The following is a 7,521-nucleotide window of genomic DNA, read 5'->3' on the forward strand; positions in this document are numbered from 1 at the left end:
CCTCCCTTCCTTCCTCTCTTCCTTCCTCTCTTCCTGCCTTCCTTCCTCTCTTCCTACCTCTCTTCCCTCCCTTCCCCCCTCCTTTTCTTTAGTCTTTCCCTCTCTCTTCTCTTTCACCCTACTTCTTATTCAGAATCCATCAGTGTGTTTATAGAAGATAAAGGACTAACTCATACTGATTTCCATGCCAAGTATAAAATTTACCAATAAAACTTAATTTTGTGCTCCCTTTCCCTAGGAGCATGGCACCACACATAGAAAATTAGGCCTTGAAATTTTAATTCCAGACTATAGGAAAATTCTCCAAGTATCCCTGAAATAACAGCTGTCTGGAGTGGGACTTTCCAAGTGCCAGTAAGATCATCAGTGGTACTTAAACACATGTTATTTATCCATTAGATAAACATATGGAAACTAAATTGCTGAGGCTGCTATTCCATCATTCCAATTGGTGCTCAGCTACGGTGTATGTATCATAGAGTCACAGAATTGTAGAATCATGGAGTGGTTTGGATTGGAAGGGGACCTTGGAGATCATTTAGTTCCACTTTGCCTGCCATGGCAGGGACACCTTCCACTAGACTAGGCTGCTGAAAGCCCCATCCAGGCTGGCCTCAAACAGCTCCAGGGATATAGGAAGTATTAGCAAAGGTATGTATTGGGACATTGTTAAAGAGTTAGGATGTTTGCCTTTCGGGACAAGAGAGATTTTAGTCTCTTACTGATAAGGTCATTATAAAGTATGTGATTTCACAGTAGCTGCAAGGAATCCCACTGACCTGCTCCTACCATGGTGCTAATTGCAGGATGATGAAAGGATGTGCAGGCTGCAGTGAAAACATCAGTGTGTAGGGAAACACCTGGATGCAGTCCTGGCCGTGTCTTTGTGGAATGCTGAGCTTACAGAATGAGCATTTGTACGCTATACATGTTGTCTTTTCATTACCTGAGCAGATACTGGCAGGCTCTGGGTGCATACATAATCCCCATACACACTCAGATGGTAAATCTGGCACACACAGACAGAAATTCTATCCCCTCCCTCTAAGTCTAAAGGGAAGTAATCAGGGAAAATGAGGGATGCCTCCTGTTCCCACATCCCTTATTGCACAGTGACGTGGCTTAGGAATGAAGGAATGCCGGGCAGCCCTGTGTCGTGTCGTGTTGTGCACTGGTGTGGTATGCACATCCACTCTGCTGATATGGACTGATTTATGTTGTGCTTTAGACTTCTGGGTTTATAGACTCTACCTACAATAAATGTATTGGATGCAACAACGTTTCCCCTTCAATTTCCAAGGACATAATACCATTTTTAGGGTACCCAGCCACTAAGTACAAAAGCAAAAGTGTGTGTAAAACAGAAAATATTTTTTAATAGAAGAGGTGGAAAAACATTCTCCTCTTAATCTAAGGAAATAAAACCTTGTTAGGAATTGTTATCAACATGACATGCATCTATTTGAAATAATGTACATTTGGAAGCCTCCTCTGAGGGCTCTGTTAAGAATTTATATTTCGTTATTAATAACTGGGAAAATGTAAATAGGATTTGCTAAGGAAAATAACAATACAACATATATGGCATGATAATCATGTTACCAGAAATGGTTTCACTATTGCTTCATACTCGGTAGGTCCTGGAACACATTAGTAACGGAGACTGAAAACAAGCGAACTATGGAAAGATAAGCATAATTCCATCTGTTAATGCAAAGGAGATTTCTTCATTACCTGGTGACTCAATACTATATAAAGGACTGCAATATGTGTTAGTTATGGCAGTTGCCATTGAAAACAAGAACTCACTAGCATCTCACTGACCACTGCAATTCCCAGGATATGAAGTGGTCTGAGGTGTCCCTTGCCAACTGTGAGGAAAATTTGGACAAGCATGAAATGAAGCTGAACTGTGAGAGGAGTTCCAAAGAAGAGCAAGTGTTTCACAAGGCTCTCCACATCCCTCTCAGTCAGAAGCTTGCTGAGAAATGGCACAAACCAAAGACTGTAAGTGTACAGAGTTCCACAGCTGATCCATTTGGGATAATTTTTCAGTGTTAGTTAATTCATCTTAGTCTACTGCTATGTTAGAGGTACAGAAATGTTGGAAGAGATGGGTACTCTTCCTTAGTATTCCTATATCTCTTATATTTCTGCAAATTGCAAAGATGAATTAAAAGAGGCCCTAGTTACATGCTTAGATCACCTCCCTTCCTCCTCCATAGTTTACCAGGTACAGGGAAAAAAGAAGTGGTGCAAGAGAAATGCTCTTTTCCCATCTTTACACAAAGACAAATACAATTCATAGCTGTAAACCAGTAATAAACTCAGAGCACAAACCTAGATACTGTAGGAAAATTCAGGAGTCTGTTCCTGTTCTGTTACAACTCACTCATGGCAACAGTAAAAAGGGTCAGTGGATATTTTTCTTGTCATAGATTCTGTAAAACACTGCTTTCACTTAGTTCAGTGCTTGTAGCATTCAGCAGAACATCTAGTTCACCACTGCCAGAGGCTGCCCTTGAAGTCCATGGTCATCGTGGTCTCTGCTCCTCCCTCTCTGCCATTAACATGCAGCCTCTCAGACACCTGTATCCTACAGGGAAAGGTTGAGGGAGCCTCTGTTCGAAGTTATGTCATGGCAGATGATGGTGGCTCAAGGAGTTGGCTGCTGGCTGCTCACAGCAGCAGCTAACACAAACCTTACTATGACCCAGATAGCAGCAGGAAAGGTGACTTGGCATTGTGTTGGATGGCATAACCGTGATGAGCTGTGTAGCAAATGCAGAGGGACACATGGAAATGGAAAGTGAAACTCTGTGCGAATATCAACTCATTAGGAAGTTGTCCAGTACATGGAAAAGTGAAAAGGAAAAAAACAGGGAAAATAAAAACTTGAAGAGAATTATATTAATGATAGTTTGAAACTAGTTTAGCAACTAGTTTGCTTCTTCCAAATAGCAAAGCTGGAAGTTAACTGCACAGGATTTCTCCTGCAGCTCTGGTGATACACACTGATGAGTTGAACTGTAACTCAGTATAGTTACAGTCTTTGGCTTGTGCCATTTCTTACACGGACAACAGGTTTATACATGCAAATAAGAAGTGCTGGACAAGAATGGCAGTAGGGGAATGAAACCAGGAGGGGAGACTTCTGTAGGGAAAAATATACAGCAAATCTGGATTGAAGACAAGCTCATGTATAGGGACAGGAAGCTCACTGAAAGTGTGAACAAAACCTGGCATCAACAGATACCTATGTCCCCAAAAATAAATTGGCAGCAGGGAATTTTCAAGATCCTGAAATGAATTTAGCTGCACTAGCAAACTCCTGAAACATTCTCTGTCTTGCTTTCAGCCTAAACCAACTGGGCTTCTTCCCAGCTGTTCTGAAGATTTGTCCAGGGAGTAGGACCCAAACACTCTCAGCCTGTCTTCATAGGAGAGGTGCTCCAGTCCTTTGATCACTTTTATGGCCTTCCTCTGGACCCACTCCTGTGCTGAGGTGCCAGAGCTAGACACAAGAGGGGTCTCATCAGAGCAGAGTAGAGGGGCAGAATCACCTCCCTTGACCCTCTTGTCACACTTTTTTTTGATACAGCCAAGGATACGGTTGATTTTTGGACTGCAAGTGCACATTTCCGGCTCATGTCCAGCCTCTCAGCCACCAGTACCCCCAGTACTTCTCATAAGGGCTATCCAATTGTTTCTTTGCTGAAAGATTGGATTCTGCAGAATCAAAATAAGTGAATCATACAGACACACAAATATGTCAAGTATGTGGAACAGGTATTTGACCTTCGCCCTGTTGCTCTGTCCTCAGACTGGCTGTATCTATACCAGGTTTAGTGTATGACTGATGTGAACTCATCAGGAATTACCTTGTGCACACCACACCTCAACCTATTTACTTTGAATAGGCCGGAAGCAGGGACCATATTACACTGTTTGTATTGATTTGGGAACCACACCTTATGATTACCTTATCTTTGGGCTATGATTGTGAAGCATCCTCTTGTATTTACATTTATGCCACTGGTTTTCTGTGTAACTGGGGACAACTTAAACATCCTATGGCTCCATTTCTTCATCTCTAAATTGGCAGCAATTCTTTTCTCATGGGATTGTTATGAAGACACATTAATTAATGTTGATAAACAGAGGATATCCTGGTGTGAATGAGATAGATACATGAAAAGTATTCTTGTTATTCATATTATGATAGCATATATTGCTGTACAGACACAGGGAATATACACACCAGCTCAGAACGGGTGAAGCTCACCTAAACTATACATAAGGAAGGGATTGATTTTCATTAGTCACCTATCACCTAATAGTTACTGTTCTAGGCTTTTTATATTATTGATAGAGACAGAAAACCTCAGGCAATGATTTTTTTTATCTAAGGGTGATAGCAAACATCTTCTGCAAGTATCTATTTTTCCCCCCTGGCTATGGAACCTGGAGCAGAAAATTTGCAAGTGCACAAAGGAGACTAAGCACAAATTTGCCATTTTGATCAAGCAACTGCCCCTATTTATTACTTATTCATTAGAATTATGAGGTTAAAATATCACCTATATTGTACCCACCATATCCTTTAAAGTCAAGTTGGACAGCCACATAGCAAAAATTATGAGTGTGCACCCAGCTTTATTATTGCCCATGTGAGTTCTTATTGCCCTGACACAAAACTGGAGAATCATCTGGAAACTCCAGAAACTTCAAATTCTGCAGGCATGAGCTCAGGTTTCTTCACTGAATGCATTGCAAGCCCTAGCCTCAGAAATTGAATGCAGCAAGAATCCTTTCAAACTTAACATCAGAGCTGAGCTCATATTTGGAAGAAGGAAAGGAGGAGTAGGAAAAGCTGAAGGAGGTGGACTCACCTCAGGTACCCATTTAAACATCAGTAAGATCAGTGAGTCATTGTTATAGGTCACTATACCTGTACAGGAATATTATCTTGGCTGCCTCTAGCCATAACATGGACCAGATGCCATTTCCCCTAGCCTTCCCTTCTATGGCCGAAGCATTTTTCATGCAGCCATATCAGAGTGTTTTAAAACTGCCAATATCTGACTTGCCTGCAAGATATTTTTATCTAAGCTTATTTTGCAAGGCCTTTATAGTAAGGGCTCTGTTCCTGCTATTTCTAGAATAAAGGTTCCAGTTCTAGTAACTGTGGCATACAGATAAAATATTACTATTTGCAACTAATAGAATATTTTCTCAACTTCCTATAATCCATAGTTGGGATACAATGGATGTATTCCACTCTCTCATAGGTGGAATTTCATTTGTACATGTGTTAGATACACAGAATATTCATATTTTGAGATACAATGCAAGATATTTCAACATTTTTTTATATTGTTATGGAAGTAAAATTTCTATACATTCATATGGAATCTGAGCCCACGTGGCAATAGAAGTTGCTGTAATTGCTATATATGGTATAGTGTTTGAATTTCTGGGAAAAATGGTCTTCCAAAATTCCTGTTATGACCATGTTGGATATTCTGGCTGCATTGTAACTGCTGTTATTATTATTAATCACGGTATTGCCATTCTTATAAGATGTGTGGTTATCATTACACTGGTACATTCACAAATATTCCTTTACAGTATGATTAATCTGTATTATTCATTAATTTGAGTAAATTTGGGATTATAAACACTACCCAATTATAAATCCTGTATGATGTACTGTGAGATAGCATATATTGAAAGTATAGCTCAGGTCATGTAACATTGTAACATGTGTCCTTTTGCATATATCAGAAAAAAGCCAAACAAACCAAAAAACCAAAAAAGCAACAAGAAAACTTAACTACATCTAGGAACAGATTTCATTTTTACTTGTCATACAAAAACTTTTCTGTCAATTCTGACACATTAAATGCAGTACACATGGAACAGGATACAATTTGCATCCCATCTAGCCACTTCACAAGTCGCCAAGTAAAGCTATCCCATTTGAAACACTTGAAGTAATATTATAATTTAATGGATGCAAATCTTTAATTATATTGGTAATATTAAAAAAACCCAAACAGCACAGAAATTGAAAACTCGGAGTCCAAGAGTAATAAAACATTAAAATACTTTGCCAAATGACTCCCTTAAATATTAAAGTTGATTTTTCTCTAATCTTGAAAGATTAATTAATTTAATGTGCATTAGAGAAAACATGTTCAAATGTTAAATTGGTTGATTTCTCAAATGAATCAGGTTCAGGACTCAATTAAAAAGGCAGAAATTGGATTTCATTAAAAGAAAAATAAAATATGTAAGCAATTAATGGCCACCAAAGGGTACTATGAAATACAGACTTTGTTAGATAGGCCCAGTATTTGAAGACCAGAAATCTGACCAATAAAGGTAATAGTACTAGCATATAAGATAAAGCTTCTGAAAGCATCTGAGTTATGTCAATTTAAAAAATTCGAGGTGCAAAAACTAGTCAATTTAATGTATATGGACTAACAAGTAGCTAATTGTCAGTAAGGGTAACTGCAAATGGACCATAAGCTGTATGGAGTACAATAGTTTCTGAGAAACCATTGGCAGATCTGGCATTCACATTTCTACAAAAATACTGAAAACTTGCAAAAACTTTGGTGATATAACATCTGGAATGCACCTAACACTAACCTTCAAAATAAAACTAATCTGGTTTGCAATCCAATAAAAAATCAAGAAGTTACTAAATGAAGAAATATTAATTGATTTCCTACCTAGAGAAGGGATTACTGACAATAGACTGATTTGTACAATGGGGCTGACTAAGTATAAAAGCTGCAACTGGAAATTCTGACAAGAACAAATTATGATAAGTAAATCTTATAAGAAATTAATTCAGAAAAAGAGAGAAATGGAAACTCTTGTATGCCACAGAGACAGAAGATACGACTTCTTTTGTGTGCTGCAGAAAGCTACATGGAAGCTCATAGGCAGCCAGTCTGGGCTTAAAGCAGAGCAGAGATGGTGACAGCAACCAAGAAGGATGTTTTATTTGCTTCTTGACACAATAACCAGCAGGTCTCAGGGCTGTGTCCTCGGTGCTGCAGTCACTGAGCAGCTCTGGGCTGGCTCTGGGTTATGTATGCATGGACCTGCACTTTGGCAGAAGTTGCTGGTGCACTCCCTTACCCGTGTGTCAGCAAAATACAGGAGATAGGTTTTCTTATAGTCAGGTACTGCCCTGCACTGCCTTTTTCTTTAGGTACCCCTATTGTACTGTGTAAAACTATAAAAAAATCCTAAAAGTATCATTTCCCTTCTGTAGTTAAATAGCCTCTATGGAGTTTGAATACAGCCCTGTACCTACAGATACCCTTCCTAGAGCATGCTGGTATAGTGAATCCTACTATATATCACATATACTGTATAGATACCAGTAGTGTTGCATGGTGTTATTCTGTCCAAGATGCAGGACTGCATTTGTTGAATTTCATAAAGTGTTTGTCAGCCCATTTCTTCAGCTTGTCAAGGTGACTCCTACAGCAGACATAT

The sequence above is a fragment of the Catharus ustulatus genome, chromosome 3 (genome assembly GCF_009819885.2).
Source record: "Catharus ustulatus isolate bCatUst1 chromosome 3, bCatUst1.pri.v2, whole genome shotgun sequence".
NCBI lineage: Eukaryota > Metazoa > Chordata > Aves > Passeriformes > Turdidae > Catharus > Catharus ustulatus.